The sequence below is a fragment of the Bos taurus genome, chromosome 14 (assembly GCF_002263795.3).
Source record: "Bos taurus isolate L1 Dominette 01449 registration number 42190680 breed Hereford chromosome 14, ARS-UCD2.0, whole genome shotgun sequence".
Classification (NCBI taxonomy): domain Eukaryota; kingdom Metazoa; phylum Chordata; class Mammalia; order Artiodactyla; family Bovidae; genus Bos; species Bos taurus.
Window position 1 is genome coordinate 49,666,457 of NC_037341.1, and position 18,136 is coordinate 49,684,592.

Consider the following 18,136-nt stretch of genomic DNA (forward strand, 5'->3'; position numbering starts at 1 on the left):
AGAACTGATTTATTCAGATTTCTCTTACAATTATTAATTCTCCTTAAGCCCTGTCTATAATACTGCTTAACCATTCAATGGACTTTTAATTTTAGCATTACACTCTTTATTTGTAGGAGTTATTCATTTACGCATTTTTTTATCTTGATATTTTATAAATAGCAACTCATTTCCTTTTAAATTTTTTGAGTACTTCTTAAATGTGTTAAACATGCTTTCATCATAGTCTACACCTGATAATTACATTTTCTGGAAATCTTCCATAATTTTCTTGGTTTTTGTTAGTTTTTATCTGTTGTTGTTACAGACTGTTTGCTCGTGTGTTTTATAATTTAAAGATGTGAGTTTATGTTTATATGATTAGCAATCTATCTAGTTTAAGATACAAATCCTAAGGATTTGTCTTTGTTTTGACCTTGTATCCAATGATGTTCCCAAACTAGGATCACTTTATACCAGTTTATACCACTTTATATCAGTTTAACTTTTTTGAGTTACACTGTCAATAGATATCTAAATCCCAAATTCTTGTGAAAGTGTGAGACTGAGTGAACTTTTTTTTTTTTTTAACACAGAATCTATTCTCAGACAGACTTGTCCTGTCTCTTCTGTTACCAGCAATTATTTATTTATTTATTTTGTTTGTTTGTTTTTGTCCCTTATAGTGAAAACATTGAGAGTATCAGTTATCTGCAGCATTCTCCATTACAAGTTTACATCTTGTTAGGACTCATGACCTTTCTCAGGGAAATTAAAATGCAAATTTCTTTGATAATGTGATGACCAAATGATGACAAGTCAGATAAGGCCTAAGTTTTATTTTACTCCTTTTAACTCCAACAGTTAAAGAAAGATTATATCCCCCTGGAATTCATATGTTAAAACTCTAACACTCAAAAGTGACTATATTTTGAGATAGAGCCTTTAAGGAGATAATTAGGGTTAAATGAGATCATGAGGGTGGGATCCTTATCCAGATGGAATGATGTCCTTATTATGAGAAAAGACAGAGACTCTAGGGATGTGTGCTCAAGAAAAAAAGACCATGTGAGTACACAGGAAAAGCTGACCATCTGCAAGTCAAGCAGAGAGGCTTCAGGGAAGACCAAACCTGCTGGCTCCTTGATAATGAACTTCCACCTTTGAGAAATGTAAGAAAGTAAGTCTCTGTTGTTTAAGTCACCCAGTCATTTTGTTATTGTGGCCCCAGCAAACTGATACACCATCTGTCTTTTTGGAGGAGGTTGATCCTGGGGCTTTTCACTTCTAAGTTCAAATATGTATTAGAAGTACTGAGAAAAAATATCAACTTGGAAATAATCAAAAGGGTTTACTGAATGCTTGATGACCATGGTGCTGAGGATGTCTAATTTTCTAGGGCCATGGAGTTTATTTGACTTTTTATTGATTAGGACATTCTATGGGGTTCCCAGGTGGTAAAGAACCCATTTGCCAATGCAAAAGACCTAAGAGACACAGGTTTGATTCCTGGGTCAGGAAGATTCCCGTGGAGGAGGGCATAACAACCCACCCCGGTATTCTTGCCTGGAGAATCCCATGGACAGAGGAGCCTGGCTGGTTCTAATTCATGGGGTCACAAAGAACTGGACCTGACTTGGCAGGCATACATGCAGGATACTCTACAACTTTCTAAGACTAGAGGTTAACTTGTGGAAGACTTATTACAATGCAAATTATTCTTGTCTGAGACCCATGTAAATGATTGTTGTCCTGTTAAAAAGATAATCTCAAAGGTCATCCTTTATTCCCTTTCAAAAACATTTACTATTTATATCTCATTTGGCAATCTTAACCTACCATTTACAAAGTGTCTATTTAAACTTTGCCCTCTTCACAAATGCTTTTGAACCAGCTTTGTCATCTTGCTGGTTCCCTTCTTGATGGTATTTAATAAATCTTTGACATGCATTAATTTTCCATGTGTTATAGTATCATGTTTTTAGATTTTTGAATTTTATATTTTAAATGTTTTGAAGCTTTTCTACCAAGTTACTTATGATGACTGACTACTCAGGGGCAATTAAGATGTGGCCCAAGAAGATCAAGAACACCTTATGTGCTATTAATCCTAGAATTCTTGGCTCCTGAGTGATTCCTGAGTGAGACTGATAGTTTCTCATTTTATGACTTTATTTTCTTATGGTTCTTTGCTAAGTTTTATTCTGGTTTCAGTTGGTTTTTTACCTTTTCTGCATTAGCAGCAACAAGGATTAGAAATTGAACTTTGCAATCTGACCATTTGGTGATCTCTGTTAGTAGAAATGGGGTTTTGTTCTCTGTTTAGTGAGAGAGGAAAGGAAATAGGGTTTTAAACAATTTTTTTTGTGGTTGTTGTGATTACCATATATATTATTTGCTTATCTATTTGCTAGCATAAAGCAATTAAGAAAATCTATCAAGACTATTGAAAAGAACAGACCTTTGCAACTGGAACATCTTATTATCAAACTGGTTTTCTCTTTCCTCTGATTATTGCCTGAAAACTTTGCTATGCACTACAAGCTAGAAATTGGATCTTCTGGAGAAAAAAAAAAGTGAAAGGTTTTAATAATTGATGCTTCAAATAATGATTTTGAATATATGCATGTGTGCTAGTGTGTTAATTTCTCTTAGAAAATTATCAGATTGTATTAAGAAACTGCATCATGATTTCTGATTTCTGCATTTCTTCTTTGTCCAGACATAAACAACTTCATAAGCTGATTGCTAACCCAAGACTCAACAAAACAAGAATTATACAGTATTGAGTAAACTGATTAGAAAACTCAATTTGAAAAAAAAGAAAAAAAAAGAAAACTCAATTTGTAATTGTTTTGTAAAGCTGTTATTATTTGTTATAGTCCATTTTCTGATGAGCAAATAAGGATATGATTTAGTTTTCTTTATTGTTAACCCACAAATCAGTAGACCGAGATTTTACAAACTGAAATAAAACATACAAAAATGTTATATGACTCTCATTGACATTCAAAATGAAAAATAAATATTTTTTTCTGAGCCTTTGTCACTTTCATGGCAATATGATTATTCAGTTTGCCTCAATTAGACTATGTCCTCCTTTTTAACAGGATATGATTGGACAATGGGCTTCCCTGGTGGCTCAGATGGCAAAGAAACTGCCTGCAATGCAGGAGACTGGGGTTCGATCCCTGGGTCAGGAAGATTCCCTGAAGAGAATGGCTACTCCAGTATTCTTGCCTGGAGAATTCCATGGACAGAGGAGTCTGGCGGGCTACAATCCATGGTGTTGCAAAGAGTCCGACATGACTGAACAACTAACAGTCGGACAATACATTGTGTAACCAAGGCCATGAGTGTCATATTTGAGAATGTCACTATGTAATCGGAGAAGGCAATGGCAACCCACTCCACTGCTCTTGCCTAGGAAATCCCATGGACAGAGGACCCTGGTAGGCTACAGTCCATGGGGTTGTGAAGAACTGGACACGACTGAGCAACTTCACTTTCACTTTTCACTTTCATGCATTGGAGAATGAAATGGCAACCCACTCCAGTATGCTTGCCTGGAGAATTCCAGGGATGGGAGCCTGGTGGGCCACTGTCTATGGGGTCACACAGAGTCAGACACGACTGACATGACTTAGCAGCAGCAGCAGCACTATGTAAAAAGCCCACCTATAAGGACCATGTGGAGAAGGCAATGGCACCCCACTCCAGTACTCTTGCCTGGAAAATCCCATGGACAGAGGAGCCTGGTAGTCCATGGGGTCGCTGTAGTCCATGGGCTCACTAAGAGTCAGACACAACTGAGCGACTTCACTTTCACTTTTCACTTTCATGCATTGGAGAAGGAAATGGCAACCCACTCTAGTATTCTTGCCTGGAGAATCCCTGGGACGGGGGAGCCTGGTGGGCTGCTGTCTATGGGGTCGCAATAGAGTCAGACACGACTGAAGCGACTCAGCTGCAGCAGCATAAGGACCATGTGCTGTACTTTATGTGTGGAGCAAGTGCCAACAAAGCCCTTGGAGGTAGCTGGCATATTACCTGTTCCAGGAATAATTTGGAGCCAAGTCTCCTAGTAAGAAAGGGAACTTCTCTGCAAGCCAAGAAACTTGGGGAATTTGGGGGACCCTGAGAAGAAGCGGAGTCTTTTTTCTTGGACTTGGTTTCCTCATATAGAAGAGCAAATAATAAATCCCATTGAAAATATAATTCTAGATTCCTTATTAAAACTCCAGACAGATGTTAATTTTCTGCTCTAATAGTTGCCTAACACCAAATGGTTCTATGTTTGCTGAGCAATATAAGATTTATACATGTTAATTAACCCTTCCTGTGCTTATATAAATGAATCAGGGCAACATATAATGAGACTGTACTTTTTATTTTACTTTTTATTATGGTGAATAATAATTTTTGAAAATTACTTAGGATTCCAAGGGCAAACAGTGCTAAGAAAAATATGGCAAACTTTGAAATTGGCAAAATGGGCTGGTGGAGTGTTTTTTCATTAAAGTGCTGAGCATTGTCTGGCAGAAATTATTTGACTCTCCAGTGGGTATATTTATCTGTTTGGCTTTCTATTCATTATTGAATAAAATATTTTTCAGCTCTGTAAGAGTAGAGGTTAACTTACAGCAAATCAATCTATAAAAAGAATTCTTGTCATATAGCAATAAAAATAATTTCTGTTCAGTAAAATAGATAACTCCAGAGGCTACAATTTATTGCCTCATAGTACTTAAACTAGTTTAGTATGTAATGCTATAATACTATTCTAATGTTAAAAAATTTCCTGTCTGAATATGTTTTTCTTCCTCAAATGTGCTTTGAACCATTAGCATTTTACTGCCTCTTTCAATCAGTTAGTTACTTGTTGAAGCATGTTCATTGTATATATTTATGAGAGTTCTACTTCTTACTTTGAAAAATAACATTTTAACAAAAAGAATTTTTTCTTATCCTGTTCAGCATTTTTTGGATGTTTTTTAACCATGTGGTTTTTTTCATATGATCTAATCGTTCATATTTCCAGGAATAGAAGTTTCCCTTCTATCTTTGGACTCCATTAACTTCTCTGTGAAGTGTATTGATGAGGTTGAAGGAGGTATGCATTTTCAAACCACTGATTAATTTTGGAATCCCTTCAGAAGTGCTTTTCTTAGAGACTGAGCAGAGGAAGAGAGTGGAGCAATTCTGTGGCCATTAAGATACTAGGAAAATTTATTTGAATTTCTGAGCTTCTTGACCCAGGAGTGCAAGAAATTTCCTGGGGACTAAGAGAAAAAATAAAACCCCAGATCTCTGACCAAGCTTATAGTAGACTTTCTAAATTTTCTGTCTCCAAATGTGTACCTATAGAGCCTTATGGATTCCAGAAATTGTCACTCTACAAGTTACCTACAGTGCTGTATAAGAATACAAATTTGTGTGTCTCAAACCCTATATGTATGTATGTGTGTAGGGGTTCATATTGTATTTCCCTCATGATTAATAATGCTGAGCATCTTTTCATGTACATGTTGGCCATTTTTATATCTTTTTTGGGAAAATGTCTATACAGGTCCTTTTTCCCATTTTTCAATTGGGTATTTATTAAAATTCCAGTGGAAGATATAGTTGGTAATTTCTTTGATACAGGTCTTGGCAATAGTTGGGGGAATAATTTGATATCAGAAGCAAAGACAGCAAAAGCAAAAATAAATAAGTGGGACTGCATTAAACTAAAAAGCTTCTGTGTGGCAAAAGAAACCATCAACAAGATGAAAAAGCAACCTATGGAATAGAGGAAAATGTTTGCAAAACATATATGTGATAAGTTAATATTTAAAACATACAAAGAACTCATATAACCCAATGGTGAATAAATCAAATAAACCATTTAAAAATGGGCAAAGGAACTAAATCACTAATCTTCAGGGAAATACAAATCAAAACCACAAGGAAATGTCACCTCACACCTGTTAGGTGACTGTTATCAAAAGACAAGAAATATCAAGTGCTGGTGAGGATGTAGACAAAAGGGAATGCTTCTGCAATTTGAATGGGAATGTAAACTGCTACAGCCATTATGGGCTTCCCAGGCGGCTCAGACAGGAAAGAACCTTCCCCCAGTGTGGGAGACTCCGGTTTGATTCCTGAATGGGGAAGATCCTTTGGAGAAGGATATGGCAACAGCCAAATTGGAAAAAACTAAAAATAGAATTGTGATTGCAGCCATGAAATTAAAAAATGCTTACTCAATGGAAGGAAAGTTATGACCAACCTAGATAGCATATTAAAAAGCAGAGATATTACTTTGCCAACAAAGGTCCGTCTAGTCAAGGCTATGGTTTTTCCAGTGGTCATGTATGGATGTGAGAGTTGGACTGTGAAGAAAGCTGAGCACCAAAGAATTGATGCTTTTGAACTGTGGTGCTGGAGAAGACTCTTGGGAGTCCCTTGGACTGCAAGGAGGTCCAACCAGTCCATCCTAAAGGAGAGCAGTCTGGATGTTCATTGGAAGGACTGATGCTGCCGCTTAAACTCCAGTACTTTGGCCACCTCATGTGAATAATTGACTCGTTGGAAAAGACCCTGATGCTGGGAGGGATTGGGAGCAGGAGGAGAAGGAGACAACAGAGGCTGAGATGGCTGGGTGGCATCACCGACTTGATGGCCATGGGTTTGGGTGAACTCCAGGAGTTGGTGATGGACAGGGAGGCCTGGCGTGCTGCGATTCATGGGGTTGCAAAGAGTCAGACATGACTGAGGGACTGAACTGAACTGAAAAATAGAACTACCACGTGATCCAGCAATCTCACATCTGAATATACTACCAGTGGAATATATCTGACTGTGTGCTTATAGACACATATATAATGAAATACTATTCAGCCTTAAAATAGAAAGGAATTCCACTATTTGCAACAACATGGGTAAAACTGGAAGGCATTATGCTAAGTGAAATAAGCTTGATAGAGATAAATACTATATATTATATTTTAAAAATTTAAGTTGAACTGTTAGAGTAGAATGGTGGTTGTAGATGTTGGGGAAAGGGGAATGCATAGAAGTTGATAAAAAGTGTATAAATTTCAGTTATAAGATACATAAGGTCTGTCTGAGGATCTAATGTACAGTGTGAAGGTTATAGTTGATATAATGTTTTATATAACTTAAATCTGTCAAGAGAGTAATTCTTACATGCTCACAAAAAAAAAATATGTGAGATGATGAATGGATATTTATTTAACCCTATGTGGAAAATTTTTCACAATGTATATCAATTTATTTTATTGCAAATTTAAATGTATTACAATTTTAATTTTCAATTATACTTCAGTAAACCAAAAACATTCTTATACTCTTTGGATGTGCTAGAGATCTTTCATTTTCCAGCAATCCAAAATACTTTTTTTCATTTTATTTTTTAAAAATTTATGAGGTATAACTGACAGACAACCAACCACACACATTTTAACACTATTCTTTCAAATCTTTGCTTGGTATATCAAAAAGTTTATCTCAAGGATTTAATTAACATTTAATTACAAACAAGACTAAGCTTTAAATTAAAGTCAATGTTACTTTATACTAATTAAAATTTTTTTTAAAACACACATATCAAGTAGTAATAATAGTATTTTAAAAATAAATGTTCAGTGAAACAAATTTGTTTTCTACCTTATTTTTCAAATATGTGGTGTATCAGAAATATGTTTATCCAAGTCAAGTAGTGTGTTTAAAGCAGAGAAGATATTTATATATTTACTTAAACCATTTTTATTAAACACTTTATATGGTTCTAAGTCCTGCAAGCACTGCTGAAATCACACTGTTGAATAATATAGACAGATGTTCAGCTATAAGGAAATGCAGAGGGACAATAACAACAGTGTTTTATCAAAATACAGAGCAAGGAGAGTTTACAACATGTTATGAAAGACACAGGATGATGGCACATCAAAAATTGAGATGTGAGGGAAGAAAAAGTCCCTGGGGAAGCAATATATAAATTAAAAAAAAAATACAAAATGAGATAATGAAACATATGTCTTTAGAAATATACAAAATAAAGATTATACAAAGCTTTATATACCACATTAAATAATTTAGATTTTATCCTAATTATAACAAGAGTACAGTAAAGTGTTTTAAGGGAGAAAGTGATGGAATACAATCTAAAGCTTACAAAGCTTTCTCTTGCAATAGTTTGAAGAACATCTTTGGGACAGTAGAGCTGAAAATAAATATGGTTACAGTTGAGATAGTACAGCTTACATTGGAGAAGTGAAATTGGAGTTGAATAAAATAGTTAAATTAGACATGCAGAAGGTGGATAATACTGGACTTGGTGATTGGGCATGATAGAGAAACTTGGAGACAATGCTAAATTCTTCAACTGTACAACTAGGCAGAAAGCATGTCATTCATGGAAATAATACCCACCTGGTAGAATATGTGGATCTGAGGCTCATGAGAAGTATCTCAGTTAAAAATATCAAGGGACTTCTTAAAGAGCAAACCAACTATTATATTAATCTGACATATTCATCTAATTATATCATCTTGCATTTTCTTTAGAGCATTTTCTGGGTTCTTCAAAGTTCTTTATGTTTGGTTTTATTTACAAATAATAGATATTGAACTAAGAGAACTATTCTTTGGTATTTTATTTAGTTTTACAGTATTAGAAAAGCTGGCCTTATTAACAAAAGATTTCAATCATTGAGTATATATAGTTGAAAATGTTAAAAAGTCATGATATTTAATTAAGCATATTCAATGAAACATTTAGAAGTTGGCTTTTATTTTTCAAATGGAACAGCAAATGAAAACTGTAACACTGACAACCTGATTTTTTGGCTTTTGAAGAACTTTCAAGAAAATACAAACTGCAAACCCTTTCAGACATGCTGATATTTTATTGATTTTTACACTCTAGTTTTATAAGCAAAAAATTAATAGAGTAGTATGCAATGATATGTGGTATGTTCTTATTATGCTAAAAAGTAATTTGTACCTTTGCCCTATTTAAAGATAGACCTAATGAAATTGGAAATATTGATATACTCTCTGTTAGCCTGAGCTCCTAGAATTACAAAGAAGAGAGATTCATTTAAACTAAATTAAATATAAAGATTTTTTTCTATAATACAGTAGGCAATATTATGAGTACTGAAATAACATTAATGCACGGTGAGAACTGGAGTCAGGTAGCCTCTGGAAAGAAAAAGAAAAGTCACACTATTTTTTTTTTTATGGGCCTCATGATCTCTTTTCTCAACCATTCTCCTAGTTTTCTCTCCTGTTCTCTCAAATGATTTCTTCATGTTCATGCCCTGGCCATGAGACTGATGTTATTGTTGAGACTACATAATGTTACAATATTATTAGCCATCAACTTTGCTACTGTCTTATGTATATTAGCATAGATTCTAGAGAGAGACCATCTCTAGTTTCTGAATTTTCTTGGGTCAGATGCACAAGTTACTAATCTCTGGCCAGGGAGATGAAATCACATACCATGTCATCAAATGTATGACAACTGTTAATTTTAAGCTTCAGCACTAATTCAAGAACCTCTGAGAAAGAAAAAAAAGATACTATTTTTTTATAAGATGCCAATGACTGGTGAATCACAACTTCAGAAATAATAAATGTGATAAATTATGCACTTAAAATCCGTGAATAATGATGGCACACATTTCACACTTTTAACAAAAGCAAGAGAAGAAGCAATTTCTAGAGAAGGAAAACATGTGTGTCCATGTTCCTCACTTTCATCTGTTTGGGAGAATCTGATCAGAAGTGCAATCAGATCTTTCATATTTGTTGCTATTGTTTAGTCAGTCAGTCACGACTGACTCTTTGCAGACCCATGGACTGCAGCATGCCAGGCTTCCCTGTCTTTCACTGTGTCATGGAGCTCAAATTCATGTCAGTTGAGTTGATGACGCCATCCAGCCATTTCATCATCTGTCACCCGCTTCTCCTCCTGTCCTTAATCTCCCAGCATCAGGGTCTTTTCCAAAGAGTTGATGTTTTCATCAGGTGGCCAAAGTATTGGAGTTTCAGCTTCAGCTACAGTCCTTCCAATGAATATTCAGGATTGATTTCCTGTGGGATTGATGGTTTGATCTCCTTGCTGTTCAAGGAACTCTGAAGGGTCTTTTCTAACTTACAGTTAGAAAGCACCCATTCTTCACTCAGCCTTCTTTATGGTCCAACTCTCACATCCGTACATGACTACTGGAAAAACCATAGCTTTGACTATATGGACCTTTGCTAGCGAAGTGATGTCTCTGCTTTTTTGATTCATTGTCTAGGTTTGTTGTAACTTTTCTTCCTAGGAGCAAGCGTCTATTAATTTCATGGCTGCAGTTACTGTCTGCACTGATTTTAGAGTCCAAGAAGATAAAGTCTGTCACTGTTTCCATTGTTTCCCCATCTATTTGCCATGAAGGGATGGGACAAGATGCCATGATCTTGGTTTTCCGAATATTGAGTTTTAAGTCAGCTTTTTCACTCTCCTCTTTCACCCTTATCAAGAGGCTCTTTACTTCCTCTTTGCTTTCTGCCATTAAGTTTTGTCATCTGCATATTTGAGATTATTGATATTTCTCTGGGCAATCTTGATTCCATCTTGTGCTTCATCCAGTCTGGTATTTCATATGATGTACACTGCATTAAGTTAAATAAGCAGGGTGACAATATACAGCCTTGACGTACTCCTTTCCCCTAATTTGGAACCAGTCCATTGTTCCATGTCCAGTTCTAATTCTAATTGTTGCTTCTTGACCTGCATACAGGTTTCTCAGGAGGCAGATATGGTGGTCTGGTATTCCCATCTCTTTAAGTATTTCTCACAGTTTGTTGTGATTCACACAGTCAAAGGATTTAGTGTAGTCAATGAAGCAGAAGATGTTTTTCTGGAATTCCCTTGTTTTTTCTATGATCCAACGGATGTTGGCAGTTTGATCTCTGGTTCCTCTGCCTTTTCTAAGTCCAGCTTGTAAATATAGAAGTTTATATTTGTACATTACCTAATATCAATAATTATTAGTTTGCCCATTATTACAAAGGAGACCTTGCACCTTCATGGAGAATGGATGATATTTCCATTATGTGATGTTAAGTTAGATGTTCTATATAGGAAAAGAAAGTTTACCTTTACATGATTTCTCAAATAATAGAAAACTTAATCTTGGATATATTATGGGGCTAAATGTAAAGGTAAATGTTTTAGAAGAAAACATAAGGGAACTTCTATATGATTTTGACACAGGAATGATTTCTTTCTTTTTTTTTTTTTTTTTTTAGGAATGATTTCTTAAACAGAGCAAAAACCACACTAACTGTAACAAAAATATCTTTAAAGAGTCTTCATTACAATTAAGAACAGGTGTTTATCCAAAATTCCACAAAGAGAATGAATTGTTACCTTTGACCATATGTGAGAAATACCTCTGTATTCTTCTATAATATTGAAGGATGTGAGTAGTCAAAATGGAGATACTAAATGATGACGGTGACAGATAATACAGTCTACTTCTATTTCTTTACTCCCATAACCTGTACTCCACTTACACTAAAAACACATCTTTATTTTTGGCAAATTTTTATCGTTAATAAGGAACCCACAAATACCTCCTGTGTAGGTTAGTTCTATTTCACAATTGTTCACTAAACACCTACCATATTCATTGTTTTACTTAAGAGCTTTGCAGCAGTGGAGCAATCACTTTAATAAGGAAGGCAGATGACATGACAGGATAAAATAGGTTTTCAATATGTTAGGAAAAGTGAATATTTTCTACCAGACCTGTTATATGAATTGGATGCATAAAGTGAATATTGAGATCCGCTAAATTGAGGTTTAGGCACAGACTTAGGAATATCTGTATTTTTTCAAACTGAGTAAAGCATTTTATATTGAGAAAAATATGTTAATTAAAGCACAAGGAAAGTAAAACAGAAAATGCATCAGGATAATATATGAGACACAAAGTTGCATAAGGAAAAATTCAGAATAAAGAGAACTTTGATTTTTGTATTTTATTTATGGTAAGTGAACAAGGGACATGTTTTAATAAATCTTTTTCTGGGTCAATTTGAAAATTAAAGCTGCATTAATTTTTTACATATAGTTTCCTTGATTGAATAGAAGTACAATTAATATATTATTAAACAAGTTTTTAGGAAAATCATGGCATGCCATTTGCTAGAAAGCTCAAAGAACTAACATAAAACCTGTATCAAAATCACTCTACAATCAAAAACATTTGCACATAAAAAGATGGATAAGATTAACTGCAGATGTTATTATTATGGAATGATGCCTATGTACTAGATGAAATAGAAGCTTGGTTCATTCTACTCTTAGGAGGTAATAACTACACAAAAGAAAGAATTTCAGCATTTAAAATTTAAAACAATCTATTAAATCTGTAGATGCAGTGTATCCTTATTGTCACTAGAGGGAAATCTGGGAGGGATTTAAGAGAAAGACAGTTTATTGTTATGACTGTAGGTTGAGTAAAGGATCCTGTGTGAATAAATTTTCTTAACAGCATGCTTACTTCAGGGGAAAAAATGAAGCATAGAATGTCTGAGGAAAAAGCCATATTGTCAAACTATGTTGAAATAATTATTTCTCAGCAAGGAACAAGATCTGTCAGATGCCCGTGTTTAGACTCAAGTATTCTATTGCCATATGTTTCAATAAAATGCTTGGTATTTTATCAAATAGTTAGGAGAAAAAAATAGCAATTAAAATAAGTGCTTTAAGGTAGACATCACGTGATTAATAATGATTTCTTTTAAAACCCCCAACCAACCAATGAACAACAAATTTAACTCTTGGATGACTGTCAACTTTCAATTCAAGAACCAGGCCACAGTGTGGCTCAGGTTGTTAAATAGTGATTTTTTTCCTCCTATGATCTTCAGAACAAAAATATTAAGAATTTGCTATAATAATTATGAATATTATTAAATCAAATAGCAAACTGTTTAGCAGAAACAGCATGCATAAATGATAGTGGAAAGTTTAGGTTTAATTATGATATTTTTTATTCTTTACTACTACTACTACTAAGTTGCTTCAGTTGTATCCGACTATGGGGTTGAGAAGACCCCATAGACGGCAGCCCACCAGGCTCCTCTGTCCCTGGGATTCTCCAGGCAAGAATACTGGAGTGGGTTGCCATTTCCTTCTTCAATGCATGAAAGTGAAAAGTGAAAGTGAAGTCGCTCAGTAGTTCCCGATTCTTAGTGACCCCATGGACTGCAGCCTACCAGGCTCCTCCGTCCATGGGATTTTCCAGGCAAGAGTACTACTGAGTGCTAAACTCAAGTATATCAAGGCTGTAAATTGTCACCCTGCTTATTTAACTTCTATGCAGAGTACATCAAGAAAAATGCTGGGCTGGAAGAAGCACAAACTGGAATCAAGATTGCCGGGAGAAATATCAATAACCTCAGATATGCAGATGACACTACCCTATGGCAGAAAGTTTAGAGGAACTAAAAACCCTCTTGATGAAAGTGAAAGAGGAGAGTGAAAAAGTTGGCTTAAAGCTCAACATTCAGAAAACGAAGATCATGGAATCTGGTCCCATCACTTCATGGCAAATAGATGGGGAAACAGTGGAAACAGTGTCAGACTTTATTTTTGGGGGCTTCAAAATGCCTGTAGATGGTGATTGCAGCCAAGAAATTAAAAGACGCTTACTCCTTGGAAGGAAAGTTATGACCAACCTAGACAGCATATTAAAAAGCAGAGATATTACTTTGCCAACAAAGGTCCGTCTCATCAAGGCTATGGTTTTTCCAGTAATCATGTATGGATGTGAGAGTTGGACTGTGAATAAAGCTGAGTGCCGGAGAATTGATGCTTTTGAACTGTGGTGTTGAGAAGACTCTTTAGAGTCCCTTGATCTGCAAGGAGATCCAACCAGTCCATCCTAAAGGAGATCAGTCCTGGTGTTCATTGGAAGGACTGATGCTAAAGCTGAAACTCCAGTACTTTGGCCACCTGAAGCACACAGTTGACTCATTGGAAAGGACTTTGATGCTGGGAGGGATTGGGGGCAGAAGGAAAAGAGGACTACAGAAGATGAGATTGCTGGATGGCATCACCGACTCGATGAACATGAGTTTGGGTAAACTCCTGGAGTTGGTGATGGACAGGGAGGCCTGGCATGCTGCGATTCATGGGGTTGCAAAGAGTCAGACACAACTGAGCAACTGAACTGAACTGAACTGAAACTCCAGTGATCTCACCCAGGTAAAATATTCCCATCTTTTATTTATAATTTATAATTTATATAATTTATTATATAATTTATAATAAATAAAACTTTATTCCCTTATTTAAGTTTTAAAGTATTTTGCTACTCACTTTATTTAAATTTTTGCAGCATTTATTCCTTTATGCTCTTGTTTCTTCCTTGTATGCTATAATGTGAAGGGAAGAAACAAGATCAAAAAGGAATAAATGCTGCAAAAATTTAAATAAAATGAGTAGAAAATACTTTAAAACAATAGCATACTACCAAGGAGTGTGGGCTTCCCTGGTGGCTCAGACAGTAAAAAATCTGCCTGCAAGTTGGAAAACCTGGGGTCAATCCCTGGGTTGGGAAGATCCCCTGGATAAAGTCATGGCAAACCCACTCCAGTATTCTGGCCTGGAGAATTCCTGTGGAGAGAGGAGCCTGGCAGTTTACAGTCCATGGGATTGCAAAGAGTCAGGACTGAGCGACTAAGCATAGCACACCAAAGAGTGTATTGAGGTACTAGCTATTTCAGGATAAAGAAATAAGTAAATCATATAGTTCCAAACATAAAGATTTCACAGTCTGGTTGGAAAATATCTATAGAGTTAAAAGTAATTATATAAATTTAGAAGTATTTGAGAGTCCTGTGGTTGGTTTGTCTTTCTTTCTTAAGGTGATCCTTTCATTTTTCCTACTTCAATGAAGTGCCATAAATATTTTTCACTTACACAATTTAGAAATTGGGAAAACAACCCAAAGTAATTTGTCTCCTTCACTGTCATAGATAGTCTGTCACTAAGTCTACCTCCCTTGTACCCATCAGATCTATTTTCTCATCTTTAGGTCTCCACTACACAGCTGATGCAAATTTTTCTGGGTTAATCCAGTACCTTCTTCTAGGGCTACTTGCACTCACGCTTCATGCAGCCAGAGTGACAGTTTCAAATTTCAGATCAATTTGTGTTTCTTCCCAATTTATAATTCTTCAGGAGCTTTACATTCTTCTGAAATTAAACCAAAACTCCTTATCAGGGACCATAATACTATATAAACTGGATTTCCCCCAATGTTATTTTGTATCAAACTGAGCTATTTTTTCTTGTTTGCAGTTACACTGGCAGGTAACTCACACTCACTGTTTATCTTGTCCTAATGCTCTTTCTTCCCTCTTCTTTTGTTAATTCTTCTCGTTCATTCTTCAAATCCATCTTTAATTTTTCCAGGAAATATTCTCTGATTTCCTTGACAAAGGCAAATCACTCTTTCTAGTTCTTATATGTTCCATACTTATGCTTCATTACATTTAAAAGCATAACATTTAGATTTATTTGTATCCACCCTTAACCATTCTATCCACACCAAGTTAATAACCTTGGGTAAATAAATTATCACTTAAAAAACACAGTTGAAAGCATCAGTTGCAGGTTGCAGACTCAATGGAGAATGATATATAGCCAAAAGGCTCATGATGAAGACGAAGTTAAGTAGGAATGAGCTCATTGGTGAGATGAAAGCATACATCAATCACAATGATAACTTATGTTGAAATAATAATTAATTGCAAAATCTTAGTGGCTAAAACATTAAAATTTTCCTCACTCATGCTATATATTGATGGCAAATTGGCTATGATTCTGTTTCACATTGTTTTCTCTTTTAGACTCAAGCTGACAAAGCAGCCACTGCCTGGCATATCTCTTGCTGTGGCAAATAAAATGAGACAGGGTGGCAAATCAATCACTGGTTAGAAAGTTGCCGTTCATAAGTGACATACAATGCTTTTTTTCACAGTTCGCTGACCAAGGCAAGTCACATGGTCATTTGGGAAGGGAAGGTAAATTTTAATATGAACCAAGAAGTGGAAGGAACCAGGGAAGTATTTGCTAAAACACAAAAAATACTTCCTATCATGAAAGATAAAATTTGTCTGCAAGAAAATAATTTCAGAATTCAAAGCTTAAGAAAAGATAAATTCTGGTCCATTCAATGACTATATGAGTGCAGTTTTTGAAGTGGAATAAATGTGAAATTAACAAGTAGGAAAATATCAACTGTATAATATTATACTGTATGACTGTATAATATAGAATATAGACCATGTTATGGATAAACATGGTCATTATAATTATTACTCTTAGTATAATTACCAGAGAAGCTGGCAGGATGCATTTATTAACAAATATTTATTGAGAACCTACTTACTTTCTGGTGAGAGTGACAGGCCATAATGATAAGCAACATAGATAGTGTGATACGGTTAGTGATGTTATGGAGAAAATAGAGTAAGCAGGATTGAAAGTGGAGAGAGCAGGGAAAAGTTAGTTTTTAATATTAAAGGGTAGATAAGGCAGTCCCTGTGGGAAAGGTGACCTGTGAGCAAAGAGTAAGGAAATGAGTTAACGGTATCGATGTTTGGAGAAAAGCATTCCAGACAAGCAAAGGAGCCAGTGCAAATATTCTGCAGCGTGAGCGTGCCTTGATTGACAAAGGAACGCAAAGAATGAAGTGTGACTAAAACAGGGAAAGAGGTGCTGTGAGAGAAGAGATCATACTGGTTGGCTCTGGGGACCACTGTAAGGATTTTGGCATTTACCATAGAGGTGTTTCACTGAAAGTTTCTGAGAATATCATGAGATAATCTGACATATTTTAATGGGATCACTTTGACAGTTTTATTGAGAAGCTGGGAAATCAAAGACAATTCCAATAGTTCAGACAAGAGGATGGTGCCTCAGCACAAGGTGCTAATTCTGAGGGTGCTGAGAAGTAGTCTGACTATAGATACACTGAATTTGAAGCTTAGTAGACTTCTGAATGGGTTGGCTATTGATTGAAGAAGGAAATGAGAGTCAAATGTGATTCAAATGTTTAGCTCTAAGAAATAAGAAGGAAGGAGGTACCATAAACTGAAATTGGAATACTAAGCGTGTAAAAGAGTTTTGGAAGAGAAGATAAGGAATTCAGTTTAAAAAATATTGAGTTTGAATGTCAGTCTGAGTAAATTTACTTGAGATTTAGTTTAGTTTACTTTTTCTTATAGAACTATAATCCTCACAGCTACAATCTTAATCACCACATAATAACTGGGGTAGCTTTCTTCTCATCTGACTCTACTGTCAACAATGTCTCACTCCATTACTGAGAAAAGGTCACACATTTAATTTTTCTCTTAAAGTTATTGCTGCTATCTCTGTTTTGTAACATTTTAAATTGGTCACCATCTACCATTTATCATATGACATACAATTTTCTCTAATTCAGAATATTCCAAACTACTCATTGTCTTTCTTCAAATCTGTTTTGCATTTTTAAAAATCTCAATGTTAGCCCTATTTTGCACTCATCCACTTAGAATAATGGGATGCATTTCTAACCCTTCTTTCCCACATCTTTATGTTCATCTCCTATATTTAATTTCTATACAATATATCTTCCAAAGAATTACAGATTTCACTCTACCTCAACATCTCAACAATCCCTCTCCTTGTTCAGACTTTTATTACCTTTTAGGTAGGTTCCTGAGTAAAAACAAACAAGCAAGCAAAAATGTATGACATTAGCTCTCACATCCTATTCTCTTCCTCCCCTATATTATTTCTATTCCATTTTATTTGTAGATTTTTTAAAGCCACAATTATGTCAATATATACCATGAGTTCCTTATTTGTGAACATATACTGGGCCTATCACATTGTCTACAGACTAAAAACAACTTCAAAGTTTTGAATAAAAATCATATATAGATATACTGCACAATATACATATATATGTGTATATATAACATAACCTACTTCATACAAATGTATCTCGACCAAGTCTTTTAGATGGATTTCATCCAATATAAGATTCATTTTTGAGTCTTCATGCTTTGGCAGGCACTATTCTTTTTT